Here is a 17,860-nt window from a genome sequence, read left to right on the forward strand (position 1 = left end):
CATCAGGAGTGTGTGGGATTGTGCTTGTAAACACCCACCCGTGGCCTTTCCCAAACAGCAATTTGGGCACGCTGGAAGCAGGAGTGGGGTCTGCTTGTGGATGCACAGCCCTCTGTCTCTACACAGAGCCAAGTAATGAGAAAGGAAATGGATCTCTCCCTCTGGAAAGAAATGCCTTGAAAATCCTCTCTGCAGCTGCCTGCACGAGATGTTGGTGTGCATTATTTCCAGAGTTTCTATTCATGGTGGAGCCAACACAGCAGCCTCCAGCTGATCACAGGGGAGATTTATTCAAGGAGCCTGAAGGTTCAGTAATTATTTAATAAAGAAGAGGAGACTCAGTGCCGGCAGCTCAGGCTCTGAGCTGGGAATCCTGAGCAGAAAGATAAATTGTCTGAGCTAAATAATTCTTCCCTGTGAGGGTGCTGAGGCCCTGGCACAGGTTGTCCAGAGAAGATGTGGCTGTGCCTGGATCCCTGAAAGTGTCCAAGATCAGGCTGGACAGGGCTTGGAGTAGCCTGGGACAGTGGAAGGTGTCCCCCCCATGGCAGGGGTGGGACTGGATGGGCTTTAAATTCCTTCCCAATCCAGACTATTCTGGGATTTCATGATTCTAAGTATGAAGCAGCATCACACCTCTCCAAGCTGTTGGAAATGAACCATCACCAATCTACTGAAATCTGAGTTCATACTCCCTGTATGGTGAGCAAAACTGGCCTTGGGGGTTGCAGTGGAGCGACTTCCATTGGTTTGGTGGTGCTTGAGAGGCAGATCAGCGATCAGGGAGACAAGTTCCACCAAGAAATGGGAGCATCAGTGCCAGTGTGACAGCAGCAGGTTACAGTGGGAAAGAGAAGAGTGTGATGATGGCACTTCATCCTCGGTTAAAGACACATTTCCCTGCAGCTGGGCCTCAGACACAAGCACACTGTAACCAGATCTCTCCTCTCCCCAGAGCTGCTGGATTAGGCTGATGGCTCTGGTGTCACAGCCAGGCTGGAGAAAGGCCCTGTGTGTGTCACAATGCTCAGCTCAGCACCCCGGGGTCACTGCTGGGAGTGGATCTCAGTGCTGGGACAGGGAATTCTGGGCTGGGGATTTAGGGGTAACAGCTGGGATGCTCAGCACTGGAACTCCAAAGAAAAGGAGGCTCAGGGGGGACCTTCTCACTCTCCACAAGTCCCTGACAGGAGGGTGCAGCCAGGGCTCTGCTCCCAGAGAACAGGGACAGGATGACAGAAACAGCCTCAAAACTGTGCCAGGGGAGGGTCAGGCTGAATACCAGGGAGAATTTCTTCCATAAAAAAGTGGTCAGATATTCCGCCCAGAGCAGTGGTGGAGGCAAGCATGGAGCTGACAACACCAAGGTCCCGGAACAGGCCATTCCCTGAAGGGTTGGACTCGGTGACCCTGGTGGGTCCCTTCCCAGCCAGAACATTCTCTGAAATCTGTGAAATTCTGTGGATTCTGTGAAGTGTTCAGCAAACTCCTGAGTGTGGCACTTGGGGCCATGGTTCAGTGGAGAACAAAGAAGTGCCAGGGCTCATGGATCTTGGAGGTCTTTCTCAACATTTGTGTAAAACTGCCTGAACACTCTCTCCCACCTAAACCAGCAGCTCTGGGACTAGGCATGGACACACCAAGGAGTCTTTCCCTCCTTGGGAGAAGGGCACATCAGCTGTGGTGATTCCCAGCTGCATCCTGATCCCAGCCCTTGGTCCTGATCCCAGCCCTTCCTATCACAGAGGAATTGCTGGAACCGAGCCTCAAGGGGCTGTGTGACCCCTTGGCATTCCCTGTGTTCAGCCCTCTGGGCACAGTTCTGTTTGCTTCCTGCTGTGTTTGGAGTCAAAATCCAAGAATTCTGCTGTAAAAAAATAATTTCCTTCCTTTGTCAGCATCCTCCCCAAATAAACACGTGAGCAAGTGGAATGTGTCTGGGAGCATATTGGAATTTGCTGGGATTTGCTGAGCATTATGCTTCTGCTGGCAATTAGCATAATCTGCCTTCTATCTCCTGTGCAGGAATGATTACTAAGAAATGTGTCTTCTCAGATTTTTTCAATCCTAAAAAAGCAAGTGGAGCACTGGCATATTCATGGCTCCCGCTGAGTTCCTCACTGTTTAGCTGAGGATAAGGACTATTTCCCTACTGGAGTGGTGTGTGCAAGTCCCATGCAGGAGTCTGGGCTGTGTGCCAGCTCTCTGGAATGACCTGGAGGGGAGGAAGAGCAGATTTTCAGGAACAGCAATCATTGGTTTATGCAGGTAAAACCCCACTCCCAGCGCTCCCAAGGCTGTGTCTTTCCCTGTGCCTGTGGCATCACAAAAACCACACTCCTGGGAACAGCTCTTTGGAGAAGGAAGGAGCTACTGCCCACCCCACAACCAGGAATCTCCTTTTGATGCAAATCCTGCTGGTATTCCTTGAGAAAGCCATCACTGCTGGAAAGAAGGGCTGAACAAAACCAACTTTTTTTTGGCAGTTTCTCCCTCTCCCACCCCACATCTGTCTCATCCACTGAGGCTGCAAATTCCTTGGAGCCAGTGTTCCTCCTAGGAGGACACAGCCCCTTCCACCACGGTGTTCAGTGTTATTTGCTGCCTCCTGGTGTGCCAACACAAAAAAATAAACAATGGAGCCTGTCAGGTTTGTTATTCCCCCCCAAATCACCCGTGAGAGCACTCGGGAATTGCCACTCTGGTGTGTGGAGCAGCTGGAAAGTCAAATGCTGAGGAAAGGCTGAGCACAGACACTGCCAGTGCCAGCAGGGGAATCCTCCAGCTGCTCTGGGCAGCTGTGCCAGGGCCTCAGCACCCTCACACACAGCCAAGAATTCCTTCCCAATATCCCACCTGACCCTGTCCTCTGGCAATTTGAAGCCATTCCACTTGATCTGTTCCTCCAGAGCCTTGTCTGAAATCCCTCTCCAGCTCTTTTGGAGCCCCTTCAGGCACTGGAAAGGGCTCTGAGGTCTCCCCAGAGCTTTCTCTTCTCCCAGCTGAAACCTGCTCTGGCAGGACAGAAAAGCTGCTGACACAAACACCCAGCAGAGCTGGGAGAATCCAGGGGGTCCTGGATTTCCTCCATGAAGCCAAAGGGCTGTGGAAGAGCCTTGGCCATGGATGCCTGGTCCCTCAGAGCTGATCTCCTGACGTTTGTTACCCGAGCTGGCTGTTTTGCAGGGATCAGGGCTGGGAATTCTCTCTGTTCCCGGGCTGGGTGAGTGATGCTCTCCAGTCAGTCCCGGTGTGTGCTGGACGTGTTTCACCAGCAGGGAACAAAGGACCGTGCTGCAGCCACACACCTCGGGTGCCCTGAGCAGCCACCTGGCTTGTGACTGGCAGCACGACACAGGTCCCCGTCCCTGCAGACAGGTGGGACATTGATGGGAAGAGGAGGTGGCCAGGCAGGCGCCAGCCGTGCCTGTGATTTGCAGCTCCAGCTGGAAACCCCTACAGAGCGTGGGCCAGGCTTTATAAAATAAAAGCTAATAAGAATCATAACAATTTTGCTTTCTCTCCATAGCCTGCAGCAAGCCAGGCACAACATGGGAATTGAGGAATAAAGGCCATCAACTTCCCGTGGTTCCCCTCCTACCACCTTCCTCTTCTTGCTCCAAATTGGTCTGAAAACATTGCTTTTCCCTTGCCTATTTCATTTCTGCAATGAAGTCATCAAACAAGATGACAGGGACTTTCCGAGACTCAAATCAATCAGCAAGTTTCTCCTTTGCTTTTTCTACTCAGGCAGGAAATAGGGGAATAAATTTTCCAAGTGTCCAAGGGAAGGGAAGGGGGCAACAGGTGGGTTGGCTCCAGCCTGGGGAAGTGTAAGAGAACAGATGAAACTTCTGCACCTTCAGCCCATCAAAAATAAATAACCCCCTAGCATGTGTTTGTTCTGCTGTGAGAAGTTCCAGCAGGTCCTGAGGGTTTTCCACTGTCCCCTGGAAAGTGAAAGAGACGTGCCAGGCGTATCCCATCCCTGCACTGGTTTGGCTTGGAAGGGAGTTGTGGTTTCTCCGAGGTCTTCTCCCCAACCCTGGATGGATATTTCACTTTCAATACTAAAAATCATGTTCAAATCACGGAATCACAGAACCATGGAATCTCCTGAGCTGGAAGGGACCCACAGGGATCATGGAGTCCAGCTCCTGGCCCTGCACAGACACCCCAACAATCCCAGCCTGGGCATCCCTGAGAGCACTGTCCAAAAACCCCTGGAGCTGTGGCAGCCTCAGGGCCGTGCCCATTCCCTGGGGAGCCCCAGCAACCTCTGGGGGAAAAACCTTTCCCTGATCTCCAACCTAAACTCCCCTGGCACAGCTCCAGCCATTCCTGGGGTCCTGTCCCTGGTCATGGAGAGCAGAGATGGGAGTTGCCCCTCCACTCTCCCTCTGCAGGAGTACACTGCAGACAAGAGAAAGCTCTTCCTGCATCTTCCTCATGTATTTTATGGAGATGACTGAAGGTAATGGAAAGAGCTCATCCAGCGGGATCGCCCCCTGCAATTTCTTCTGGGTTTAGGCAGAATAAAACTAATCATAGGGGTTGTCTCAGCTCAGGCCAGGGCTGCTCTAGGAACAGATTGGCACTTCAGATTTACCAGGATACGATGGAATAATGGCTGGGTAGTGGAATTCTCAGCACACAGGGGCAGGAGCAGCCGTTCTCATTTTTTTATGATGAATTTTATGCTGGTGCCTTTACTATTCCTCTTCTCTGTTCAGCAGGGACAGCCCTGCATGGGAAGCATGGACTCTGTGACTGCATCCTATTCCTCCAAAGGCATTGGATGTGGGCAGAGAACAGTCATTTGCTTGTACATTATGCAAGGAAAGTGCTGACCCAGTAGCAAAAAAAAAAAAAAAAATCCCTTTCAGGAGCCAACAGGTTTTACCGGAAAACCATTGGATTTCAACAAGAAGATTTAGGGTTTGGAATGAAACCTTGACAGTTTGCCCAAAAATTACTTCTTCGTTTTACAGCATTCTCTCAGTTGAAATGTGTGTGTTCTCCTCTTCCAGAAAAAGCAAGGGAATGAAAGGAAAAATGACGACACTGACCGAGCTCCATCAGTGCATTCCTAGTGGCAACTTATTTTAGGGAAGCATTATCTCAGCTTTACTTTAATGAGTATCAATCAGGTTGGTAACTAGCATAGCTTTTTTTGTGAGGCTTTAAGTCCTTTAAAGATGAGGGTGTTTATTAGGGAGCCTTCACTAAGGTTTTATGTCTTGCTTGTAAAGAGGCACAGCTGTGGCCAAAACATTATCTCAAGTGGAACCAAATGTTGGCTCCACTTATTGGTATTTATAATGGATTCCCACATAGACAGAGACCTTAATTTGGTCTTTTTGGGGTTGGGGATGTAAGAAGGGCAGTCATGGAATGCCTGGCTGATCCCTCTGGGCTCCATGAGCAATGCAGAACCTTTCAGGACAGGGCCTGGAGAGTGGCAGGGGGTTTGCTGGTGGCTGGGACCCTCTGGAAGGCACCACGGGCAATCCGTGGCAGGGATTACAAGGGGGGACAGTATTGGTGAAGAGGGAGGTTTGGAGGGCTGGGAAGCACCAGGAGCACAATTCCAGGGCACACAGGGTTAGGGATTTGCCTTTTCCCCTGGAAGTGCAGCCAGCACGGATCCTTAGGTTTAAGTTTTGTGCTGAACCTTTGGGATCGCTTGGAGAGCGAGAGCCTCGCTGCTCTTTGTCTGTCCCCTGGGCAGGCTGAGGTTGCTGTCAAGGTCATCAGCTCACCCTGGGTCACAACCATGTGTCAGTCCCGCTTGGGTTCAGGGTTTTTCCATGGGTGAGCTGTGAGGGTATCCTGGGATGGGAACAGCTTGGGGCATTCACTCCCCCAGCACTGCAGAGCAGCTCCGGCGTGGGGACAAATTCTGGTGGGACAAGGACACAGTGCCAGCCCCACTCAGTCCCTGGTGACAGCCACCAGCTCCAGACAGCATCTAGATGTGCTGATCCCTTTTCTGTGCAGCAGCACCAGCCCCGAGTCCAACTTTGGTGTTAATATGGAAATATGGATAAGAGCTTATGCTGTGACAATGATTTACTGCCTTGGTAACTGCACCTGATAACACAAATTTATCTTGGTCTCTCCATTTCAATTATATTTTTTCTAATGTGTGTTTTGAAATACAGATTCCCTTGGTCACAGGAATTTATGGCAAGGGCTATGTGGCTGGGAGAATTCAAATCAATACAGGAACTGCTCTTTGCCTCATGCTCCAGCGTCTCCTTATGTTTGTTACACCTGCTGTATAATGCATGCTTTCACAAACTCTGTTCAAAATACAGGAAAAGAGGAGGCAGGCACAGGCAGCATCACTGGGATTTGGTGAGCATCATTCCCAAATGACCTGCTGGAATTTGACCACAGCATTTGGACAGCTCAAGGTTTGCATTCTGGGTGGGGATATTTGCTCGTGGCCTGATGGGGCTGAATTTTCAGGAGGTGCTGAGGTGCCAGGGCTCTGCTTCCCACTCTGCCAAGGGACTGGAAGCTGGCAGCCTTAGAGAGCAAGACTTATCCCTCTTCCCTTTGAGACAGCTAGGAGAAGACTCAGCAAGGGAGCACGCATCCATGGAAAATACACATTGTGCAAGGGTTGTCCCTGTGTTTCCAGCACTGCTCCTGGCAGGAAGCACTAACAGGTTGTTCCCTTACGGAGGAGGAAGCAGCAGGAATGTGAGTAGCAGCACTTTGCTTTCCCAGAAGGGTTTGTCCCCAGAATAGGGGACAAACTCCCCATGAGCTCTTGGTGCCTTCCTCCTGCTGTCACCAGGCAGGTCCCAAGCACTGTGATAAGCAGCACTTAATCTCTAATCAATGTTCAGGGCAGGAACCCCCCCCAGGCAGCTGCAGCAGCCACGGATCCGCTCCTGCCACCAGCAGGGACCGAGGAACTCCTCAGCTTCCCTGGAGCTCATGCCGGTCATTGGGATGCTGGACACAAGCGAGCAGAGCAGACCCTGGAGTCAGAGCAAATGCCAGCACTGCATTTGCCATTTCCATTGCTCCATCAATACGAAAATGTTGGAATTTTGCTAGGACACGTCATTAGTCCAGCTGCTCACACTTAGCAGCTGATAGCTGCTATCACTCTTAGTCACCCTCCAAATTCCAGCAGGAGAAATGGGGCCATTACTGCTCTGAGGCTGCTGCTGCTCTCACAGTCCTGCTGCTGCTCTTTTCCCAGGCTGGAAAGAGGAGCAGCTCTTCCCAATGCTCCGGGAACGGCAGGTATGTGGGAGCAGATGTCAGGAACTGGCAGGGCTGGTTGTCTGGAACCAGATATCCTGCCACAACTTCCACTGAGGGATGAACAGATGTCTTCCAGCAGATGGAAGGCAGATCTTTCCTTCTCCAAACCCAAATGCATCTCCATCACTCATGTGTGGATCCCACATCTTTTACCTGGCACCCTGGGCCAATGGTGTTAAATAAAGATATTGCTGGGCTTCTGTTTTTCCTGGGGTTTCTTTCTCCTGGGAGCTGGTCTGTCTCCTGGATGTGGCCACTGGAAATCCTGCAGAGGTGCTCAGGGGCTCAACATCAAGGACTGGGAGACTCCTGGCCAGTTCCCATCAGTAGTGAGTGGTCATCCCAAGGTGAAGAGCATCTTTTGGAGTCTTGAGCCTTCCAGGAATGGCAGTGCAGAACATGGAAAGCAGATTCCCACAGCCTTTCTCATGTTGTCCTGCCTGGGTGTGGAGCTGGCTTCTCTCCCTGAAGGGAATGTGGCTGACAAACTCTGCACACCACCTCAAAATCCAGAGTTGTTCCAGCAGGTCATTCCTAGAGCCAGGATGTGGGGAGGGGGACACCAGAGCATTGGGATCTCCTGCAGACCCCAAGCTTCACATCCTCAGATCTTCTGAAGTGTTCAAAAATGAGATAACGTGGCTCTTGCTGACATGCTCCTGTGGGCATGGGGATATTCAGTTACAGGTTGGATTTGATGATCTTGGAGATCCTTCCCAGCTTCAGTGATTCCCTGATTCTGTGATTCCCTGCCTTCCAAGGGCTGCCAGAGCAGGCAGCATTTACAGAAATCTGGATTGATGAAATGCCACAGTTTTTTTTCTTTGAAAGTTTCTCAACAAGCAGAGCTGAGGAGGGATCACCTCTCTCTACACAGGTCTAGTATATCCCTGGAATGTCAGATGTTCTCCCAGATACTGGAGGTTAAAAAGGCAGTGCTCCCTAAGCAATGCTATATTCCAAATTCTGTTCAGGAGAGCTCTGATGGACATCAGAAAAGAACAAGAGGTATCATTTCCTTGTCTATAAAACCCAGAGTAAATGGGCTGGAACCCAGGAGCAGAGGGAAAGTGGAGAGCCACAAAAAGCTGTTCCAGTTGTTTTTCCTCCCAGTACAGGAAAAATGGGGTCATTATCAAAAAATACTGCATTCCTGCTTAAAAATCCTACCTTTCTTTTATCTGGACCTGTCATATCTCTGATAGTTACCTGTGGTGGTGGGAGTGATCCCTGTACAGATTAAGATCTGTTCAGTGCCTGGGAATGTTTGGATGGATGGAATTACACAAAATGAAGACATCATCATCATCATCATCATCATCACTGCTATTCCTGCTCCATTGTTCTGTGAAAATAACCCTTCTCCAAGAGTGAGTGAGGAGCCCCAGGTGTAAACTCCCGGTGTTTTCAGGAGCTGCTGGGTTGTGTCAGCGCTCAGTGTGCCCTGGTTCCACCCAGCTGAGCAGTGGCAATAAAGGAGCCACAACCGGCTGCTCTTTCCGTGCAGGATTCATTCCAAGCGTGTCTGTACAAATATTTATTATTTGCACAAAGGCACAGAGAGGAACTTTTGTTCTTTGAGGATCCAGAGTCTGGGAAGGCTCTCTGTGCACAGACCCAGCCTGGGGTACTCTCTGTGCTTTACTGCCTGGAGGGACTGAAGGATCTGCTGGGAGAGATCCTGGGCTGTAATTCCCACTCCAGGGATGTTTGCTTTGTTTTATTCCATGGGTTTTGTGAAATGCTTCTTATCCAGTTTAGAAACAGTCAGACTTTTTTCTTCTGAGCACTCCTAAGCCGTGGAGTCACCATGGGGAAACTTCTCCTTCTCCCTCCGCTAATTATGGTGACTTTGTCACTCCACGCTGGCCTGCCTTGAGCCTGGAGATTGAGCCATGATCCCTCACTTTGCCAGCAGCTTCCTCCAAAATTAATCCGTGTTTGGGCATCCTCAGGGAAGCAGAAGACACGGCTCAGTCTGAGGGAGGCACTAAATCTGCTTCTCCCCTTCCCCAGTGAAGACAGGCAGGAGCTGTGGGTGCTCTTCACTCAGTTTGGAAAGGAAATCCCTCTGAGGGAGATGAAGGGATATGGGCAGGAAGTGACCACGGAGTTGGTCCCAAAATCCTTTTGGATATTCCTGGGATGGCCCTGGTCCCTAAACTCCATTTGAACTCCCCTGAGGGTGTTTGTATCCTGTGGGGACATGGGGAAAGAAGAAAGAGGCCCCAGTGAGTCCAGGTCAGCTTCACTGGAGTATGAGACCAGAGCTGCCCGTGGGAATGGCCCTTCCCAAAGCTCCAGGGGCCAGTGGGAGAACTTGGAGGAAAACCCCACACTGTGATTCAGCTCTGAGGTCACAGGGAGAGTGTTTGTGGTGCTCCCCCATCACACATGGGGGTGGTGCCAGAAAAACACAGGATCTCAGCTTGTCTGCAATGAGAATTGTGGGGACACCACAGTGAGAAAGAGCAATTTGAATATAAATCCCACCCAACAGCCAATAAATCCAGATTGTGGTCTTCCTTTTCCCTCTCAGTCAGGAAAAAAGTGCTGAAGCTGGTCTAACAACATACGAGAGTCTTTATAGTAGCAGGGGAATAGGATGGGAAAGGTTTAGGGTGAGATTTTGGGCAGATTTGAGGAAAAAATGCGTCTTTAAATTCTGAAAAATCCCTTTAGCTGAGTTTTAACAGGTCAGAGTTACCAGCTGTAATGAGATTGGAAGTTTAGTGTCTTCCCAGCTCTGGGAGGTTTTGGGGGCTCTTCCAAGGGATGGCAGCAGGTGGGAGACACAACTTCCTCAAGAACAGGTACAGTGCTGACAATTCCATTCTTAAGTGCTGTGCTGAACCTCGTCTTTCCTTCTATCCCCTAATGACACTGGGGGAAAAGGAAGAGAGGGGATTGTTTGTGTCTAAATCCCATCCTCCAGGAATGGGAGCAAGGCTCCACTTATCCTTCAGTGCAGTGATGGTGGAATAGAATTCCTGGTTAATAGAACAAGTTCAATTATTCTCTGTGAATAACCATTCCCTATATCCACCTGGTGCAACAATCCCCATGGGAATGGGCTATGGACAGTCATCAAAGACCCCCTTAACTCCACAAACATCACAGAACTTCTTTAAATCACTCATTCAGGCTTTTCTGCTGGATGCCAGTGCCCTCTGGATCCAGCCCTGCTCCGATGGATCCCTGTGTGTCCCTGGGAATGAACACGGGGTGGGTTAGGATGGGGAGAGGTGGCTGTGAGCAATGGGAAGCTCCCAAAAATCAGGAGGCTCAGGGGGGACCTTCTGGCTCTGCACAGCTCCCTGACAGGAGGGGACAGCTGGGGGTGGTTGGGCTCTGCTCCCAGGGAACAGGGACAGGAGGAGAGGAAACAGCCTCAGGCTGTGCCAGGGGAGGCTCAGGTTGGACATGAGGAGGAATTTCTTCACTGTAAGGGTGGGCAGGCCTTGGCAGGGGCTGCCCAGGGAGGTTTGGAGCCCCCATCCCTGGAGATGTCCAAGGGACAACTGGACATGTCTAGGTGACAAGCTGGGCATTGGTCACGGGTTGGACTCGATCATGGAGGTCTTTTCCAACCTTAACCTTTTCATGAGTCCATGATCAGCAGAAAAGCTTCATTTACTCCCTTTCATGCCTACTTTTTACCCTTCCTGGGGTAAAACACTGCCTCTTCTTACCCCTGTTAAAAGCACTTTGTCTTTTCCCAGCAAACAGAAGTAGCTGGAGTTTGTTTTCACGGCAGCAGGAGCTGTGCTGCTAAACAAACATGGAGAAAGCCAAAACTTCCTGCCACTTCACATGTTTGTGTTTTGAAAACCAAGCTATTTATTTAGACAAACCGGAAAATATAACCACAAATAACCCCTAAATTGTGCTGCTCACTTGCAGTGAGTTAACTGGAGCCAGAAGAGGGAGAATTTGTTTATCTGCAGATTTTCCTTCCCTCTCCAGGAAAATTCTTTCCCCTTTCCAGCCCCTTGGGTTTGTCCCATTGTAGCAGCCAGTGCTGCTCCGAGGAGGAGCTGCAGGAGGGGGAGCACAGGAATTTAGTGACTTGCATGGATCAAAGATCTATGGAAACACCGTCCCCTGGAGTGGGTGCTCCAGCTCTGTGCACCCAGAGAAGGCACCAAATGAAATCTCAGCCCCAAAACTCCATGTTTGACCTTGGAAAGAGAAGGCATTAATCCACATCTGCTCCATCCTGCTCCCAGTTCTCTGGCTGCTGAAGGACAGTGTGATCACGGTGCCAAAGTCAGTGGGAATGGCTCAGGACAGGCTCCTTCCCTGCGGCTCCGTCGGAGGAACTTTATCTCCAGATTGTGCTGCACCGGCGGAACGGGAGGGGGAAGGAAAGGGCTCCTACCTGACACGAGAGACAATGACCTGCTCCAGGGGAATATTAAAGAGCTCAGGGAATGCAAAAGCTCCATTCCCAACCGCTGCTCCTGGGTTTGGAAGGCAGCCTGGAAAGGTGTGTGCACCCCTGGGCTGGTACCCGCACTGTTGCCATGGCAATGAGCAGGGCTGGGGGTGGGGATGGAGCTGCTGCCATCGTTCTCCTCTGCACTTCCTCCTCCCTCCCAAAAGTCACCTCCTCTGGAATTAGAAATGACACCCCTCTGTCCCCTGGGAATGCCTTTCCTTCCCAAGCTGCACCTCTGCCTTTGGCTCCGAGAGGGAAATGTGTGAGTGGGAGATGGGGAGGTGATGGAGAGTGGAAAACGGGGCTGTGTCCAGGGCCCAGACTGGACCAAGAGCTTTTCCTCCATCCTGTGTGCTGCTGAATTAATCTTGGCCTAATTTAGGCTGGTGTGGATGCTCTGGGGCACAGAGCTGCTCTGAGCTGCAGTCCATGTGTGAGGGCAGCCCATGGCACAGCTCGGGGGATCCCGAGGATCAATCTGGTTATCTTGGAGGCTGGACTGAGTGAAGAACAGGATTTGGGGGTTGCAAAACACCTCACAGCTTTGGCATTTCCTCTGTGTTGGATTAGCAGGGTTTGCAAAAGCTTTCACATAAAAGCACCTCTGGGAACACCCCTGCCTGGAGAGGCTGTGTGGAGGCTCCAGCTGATTGTTTAACTTGGAGCCAGGCTCGAGTGTGAAGGATCCCACATCAGTGCTGTGCCTTCCATCCCACAGGTCACAGGAGCTTTCCTCATCCTCCTCCCCCTGTCCCCACAACGTGTGGAGAAGGCAGATGAGGTTGAGAGAAGTGACAGCATCCTCCCATGCCTCAGGCTGGGTTTCGGCAGGGGCTGGAGTCTGACTTTCCCATTATCCCTCCAGCATTCCCCAGTCTGCCTCTCCCTCATCTTTGTCACATGGGCTTTGGGAAATCCACATGTTGAAATGAGGAGTTTTTCTGTAGCAGATTTTCAGGCCAAAGTTAAAAAATTCCCTGTCTCTGGACCCCGAGGTACCCACACCCCCCTGAGCAGCCCCAGGAAACCTCTCCCTGCTCCAGGAAGGGTCTCCCTGATATTCCACAGCTCTCCTGCACTCCATCACAATCCCTCCTCCTGCTGAATCCAGGGATTTCAGGGCCAGGGGAAGGGTCTCAGGTGGACCTTAGGGCTCTTATTCCCCACACCAGGGATTGGCATGGATTTTCCTTCAGTTTGGTGCTCAACCACATGGTTAATTCAAAGCACATGCTGTGCTCGTACCAGGGCTTGTGCTGGAAGTGAGCTCCACGTGCTGGAAGTGAGCTCCACATGCTGGAAATGTACTGGGACTTCACAAGTCTGCAGACCCAGGAATGTCCCTGCTCTTGGATGTCCTCATGTTTGCCAACAACATTTGCTTGTGTAGATGATTACAGGAACACCCAGTGCAGATGAACTCAACTGTTTTCCTTCCAGCTAATGTTCTCCCAGAGTTATCACACAATCATGGAATGAGGTGGAAGGGACCTTAAAAATCACCATGTTCCTCCCCCTGCCAGGGGCAGGGACACCTTCCTCTAGCCCAGGCTGCTCCAAGCCCCATCCCACTTTGGATGGCTTTGGACACTTCCAGGGATGGGGCAGCCACAGCTGCTCTGGGCCAGGGCCTCATCACCCTCACAGAGAAGGATTTCTTCCCAATATCCATTGAAATGTACTGTCTTTCTGTTCCCCCTTGGAGCCATTCCCCTGTGTCCTGTCACTACAATTCCTTGTAAACCACTCCTCCCCAGAGGCTCCTTTCTGGCACCGAATCCCCACAGTGTTGTTCCCACTTATCCAGTCTTTTCCCCTGGGTACCGTGTGGCCCGTGAGCCCCACAGATCATTGCTCTTCCTCCATCACCAGCATTTTCCTTCCTTAAATATCATCCCAGTAGGAACCAGCCCCTCCCCTGGCTCATGGCAGAGCACCCATCTGCTCCGTGCTCTTCATGCTCTCCATCCAAAGGCTTTAGAGACTGTCACTACCAGCAGTGTTCCTCTTTTTCCTCTGCCCAGACAGAGCAAGACGTGAAGGGAAAGGGCTGAAGTTTCCCTGCTTTGTTGGGCAGCATGTAACAGATGTAAAAGGAGAGAAAAGCAGCTGCTGGGGGTTGATATCCCTGGAATTCCTGGAGCTTGCTTGGTCAAACAGCTCAATGAAAGGAGTAAAAAGATCATCCTTGTCTCCCTCTATCTTTTTCCTTGTTTAAATCAATCCCCTGCCCTTCCCACACACCCTGGCACAACAACCCTGCCTTTCACATTTCCCAGGAGTTGCAAGCACTCTCCTATGATTTTTCCCTCCAGCCTCTGGGCTATTCCATGCTTTTGCCTGACCTTCAGCAGGATTAGCAAGGGGAAAGTGCCTGTACCTCCAGGGTCAGCCAGAGGAGCTGGAACTGCAGAAACATGGAGCTGGAAAAGCTGTTTGCAGCTCCTCCTCCCCCGGGGATGATAGTGGCCATTTATAGGGCTGGATTGGCTCTAATTGCAATCCCAACAAAGTGATATGGAAATAATGCCACAAACCACTGGGAAAGGGCCAGAAATAATCACAGTGCACAGAAAGGCTGTGCTGGGTGGAGAGGAACCTGTGGGAAAACAGGGCATGGAACAGAGGAGGAACCAAGGCATTATCTGGGCTTTTGAAGCTTTGTGGATAATGATTCCTTGATTTTCCATAGCCTCCCTCCTTCCATGGCACTACCCTCCCCTGCACTCAGATCCAGGACTTCTTCTCAGCCCTCAGAGCAAAACAAAGCCAAGCCTTCACCTCAGAGTCTTCATCAGAGTACTCCAAGGATATTTTTGTGCAATTCCTCTTGGCTGGAGTTTAGTAGGTTATTTTGCCACAAGTTTTGATGCTCTTTGGACATCCATCCATGTTTCTCCAGGACTGCATCCAATGTCATCACCTTTTCAGGCTGCCTGGACTGAAAGGCACGGTGAGTTTAGGGAGGAAAAGCCTTTCCTGGGGAAGAAGAGCCTGCCCTTGGGGCTTGGGCAGGAAAGGCAGGTGCCCATGTCAGGGAGGTGCCAGGGGAAAGGGGCAGTGTGGGGGCTTAGGAAGTGGGTTCTGTAAAGAGTCTTTAATAGAGAAAAAGAGAAAGCAGGGAAATGGCTGGAAAGAGATCAGGGAAATGCAGATTTGGACACCGTATGGTTCAGTCCAGAATCAGGATGGGGTTTTTTTGTTTATTGTCTCCTCAGCAAGGCAGAGCTGAGACAGCCCTGAGAGAGAGCTTGAGCTATTTTGGACTTTACAGGGTGTGATGGGAGACAGACTTGGCTCCGTTTTCAAGACCAAACTTCCAGCAAGCCCCAGTGAGACCAGTACCTCCCAGTGATGAGCTTCCAAAAGTCACCCACCCACCACTGGTCTCTTCTCTCAATCCAAATATTAACTTCTTGAGGGGCAGGAATCCTCTGTTTGTCCTCCCAGCGCCGAGCTTCAGAGAGTCCCATATTCAGCATTGTCTTGATGCAAATCAGAACTTTTGGGAGGCAGGAATCCCCTCCTGATCCTTCCAGCTGCTTTTAAGCACAGCCCAGCCTCTGAGTGGCAGGAAAACCTTTCTCCCGTGCATTTGGCCGGGATTCCTGTCACTCCCAGACACCCATTTATGAACAACAGCCCAGAGAAAAGAGGGAAATCATCTGCGATGCATTGGAAGGTAAATACCGCTCCCTCCATTGCCCCTGACAGCCCGTGCCACAGCTGAGTTCCCCCCAGGAGCTCCCTGCCATTAATCACCTTCAGAAGGGATTGTTCCACCTCACGGTGTTTGCTGTGGCAGAAGGTTAGGCTGGAAAACTGCTGCCAGTCCTGCACGCTCCTCATTCGGGAGAACGTGATGCTGGAGAGGAGCCAGCACTCACTTCTCTGCCTTGCTTCCAGCTGCTGGGAGCAGTGAAATGGGCTTGTTCCATTTCTCCTTCACCTCCTCTCATTCCCCACCTTTTTTCCCTTCTTTTAAAAACCTCTGAGGAAGGGTGAGGAGGAGCCTCTTATCCCCGGCAGCACCAGAGCTTGGGGATTATAAACTCTGTACACAGCTAACGGGGAAAGGAGGAGAGAGGATTAGGATTTTTCCCTTTGGAAAGGGATATGGATTATCTGGGCTAATAACCATGGCTGTGGCATGCCTGTTTCCTCACCACTGATTCATGGGGAGCACTGGAGTCTCCAGGTGCAGTTTGTGAGAACCTGCTGCAGGCAGTGGGAGGTCCTGCCCTCCCTTCCTTGGGCTCCAGAGCAGCCCTTCACTGATTTGTTGTCCCCTCTCAATTTATTATCGATGCTGAAAGGCTTCTTTGTGAATATGCCTTTTTTGGAAGCTGAATTTTCCCTCCTGCCTCATTCTCTCTCTGTACCAGCCTCTTCCTATGAACATGCCCAGTGTTCCCACTGCCCCATTCCTCTCTTTTCTTTTCTAGTCAGGGTTCCGCCTTGCCTTCCTCCCCAGAGCTGCCACGAAAAGCTTGAGGGGAGGTCCTGAAGATCGTGTAGACACCACTGGCACCTCCTTTTACTTAAAAACAGGTCATTTGCATTAGTGTTGGAAGGCACCTTAAAGCTGATCCAGTTCCTGCCATGGGCAGGGACACCTTCCACTATCTCAGGTTACTCCAAGCCCTGTCCAGCCTGGCCTTGGACACTTCCAGGGATCCAGGGGCAGCCACAGCTTCTCTGGGCACCCTGTGCCAGGGCCTGACCAACTCACTGTAGATATCCCTTTCTTATTTTTCCTTGATGCAGAGCTGGCAATGGCCACACGGAAAGAGGAGGGAGCTGCATTCCTTGCCGTGCTCTGGTCTCCCACAGGGGATTTGTAAAGAAGGGTTTGACACTGCTGGACTCTCTGACTTGGCTTTCTAGCGAGCTTTGGGCACCCATCTCTGGGACCTGCCCAAAATTCCTCTGAAACCATGGGCTGTGGGGGCCAAACTCCTTTGGAAGTGCCAGCCCTGCTAAGCAGGCAGGAACAAGGATCCTGGAGAGGGAGGATCATGTTAACAGCAGAGGTTTGCCCGTGGAAGTAGTTAATCACCAGGAATACAATTAGCACTTAAACGCCTCTGGACACCCTGTGCTGGCCTTCCCTTGTCCTACACCAGTGTCTTGCTGGCTCATTACCTGCGACACCTCATCTTCAACCTAAACCCAGCTGCCTCCGGAGGCTCCCGGTGCTCCAGAGGGGATCCTGCCTTCTCCAGCAAGGAGCATCCCTGCTTGCCACTGCTGTCCCTAGGTGTGAGACATCTCCCAAAGGGAACCAGCCGGTGCTAATGGACACAGCCACTCCCTTTCTTCCCCCTCTTCCCCCAGTTCCAGCCTCCCAGCTCCCCACAGCTCTTTAAAACACTGTTCCTCTCCTCAAAGTGCTTTTAATTGCTGCCCCTCGCCCAGCAGGCTCACAAAAGCAGATGGGAGACTCCAAGGTCTCCTTTGCCAGAAAGTCAGGCCTTTTTCAAATGTGGAAGACCTCAATTAATAAAATATTCCTCGTTTTTCTGAGGTCAGCTTTAGCAGCCAGGCCCATGATCAAATGAGAGCCTTTTCCTCGGGATGTCTGCTCGCTGGAATCTCATTAATGCTCTCTTGTGCAGCGTTTGGTAGCAGCAAAATGGGACAGAAAGTGGCTGTTTCCCTTTTCCTCCCCCATGGATCTGGCAGGAGGCAGGAGGACCTCACACAGCTGTGTTTTACCCTCTTTGCCCCTCTGATCACATCCTTTCTTTCACTCAGTGCCAACCCAGCCTTCAGATCCTTGCAAATCTCTGCTGGTTTGGGTGGAATTCAGGGAAAAACGGTGTCTGGCAAGTAGATGAGGAGTCTGTGCTTGGGGCAGTGTGGATTTTCACAGCTCTGCAGTTGGGAATCGCTCTCGCCCCATGTGAAAGAGGCCAGGGAGTGACCCTGGATTTCCATCGTGTTTAGCTGGAAGCAGAGTGCAGCTCTTTCTTTCTAAATTCATCAGTCACCACCAGAACATCCATTTTAATGGAGTTCAGCCTATGGGGCCTTGAAGGGAATTGTTCTGCAATAACGAGCCCGTGTGGAAGAGTTATGCCCCAAGGGGAAGCTTCTCCTCCTAGTGGGACCTGAGTCCTCACCGAGGGG

The sequence above is a fragment of the Poecile atricapillus genome, chromosome 8, assembly GCF_030490865.1.
Source record: "Poecile atricapillus isolate bPoeAtr1 chromosome 8, bPoeAtr1.hap1, whole genome shotgun sequence".
NCBI lineage: Eukaryota > Metazoa > Chordata > Aves > Passeriformes > Paridae > Poecile > Poecile atricapillus.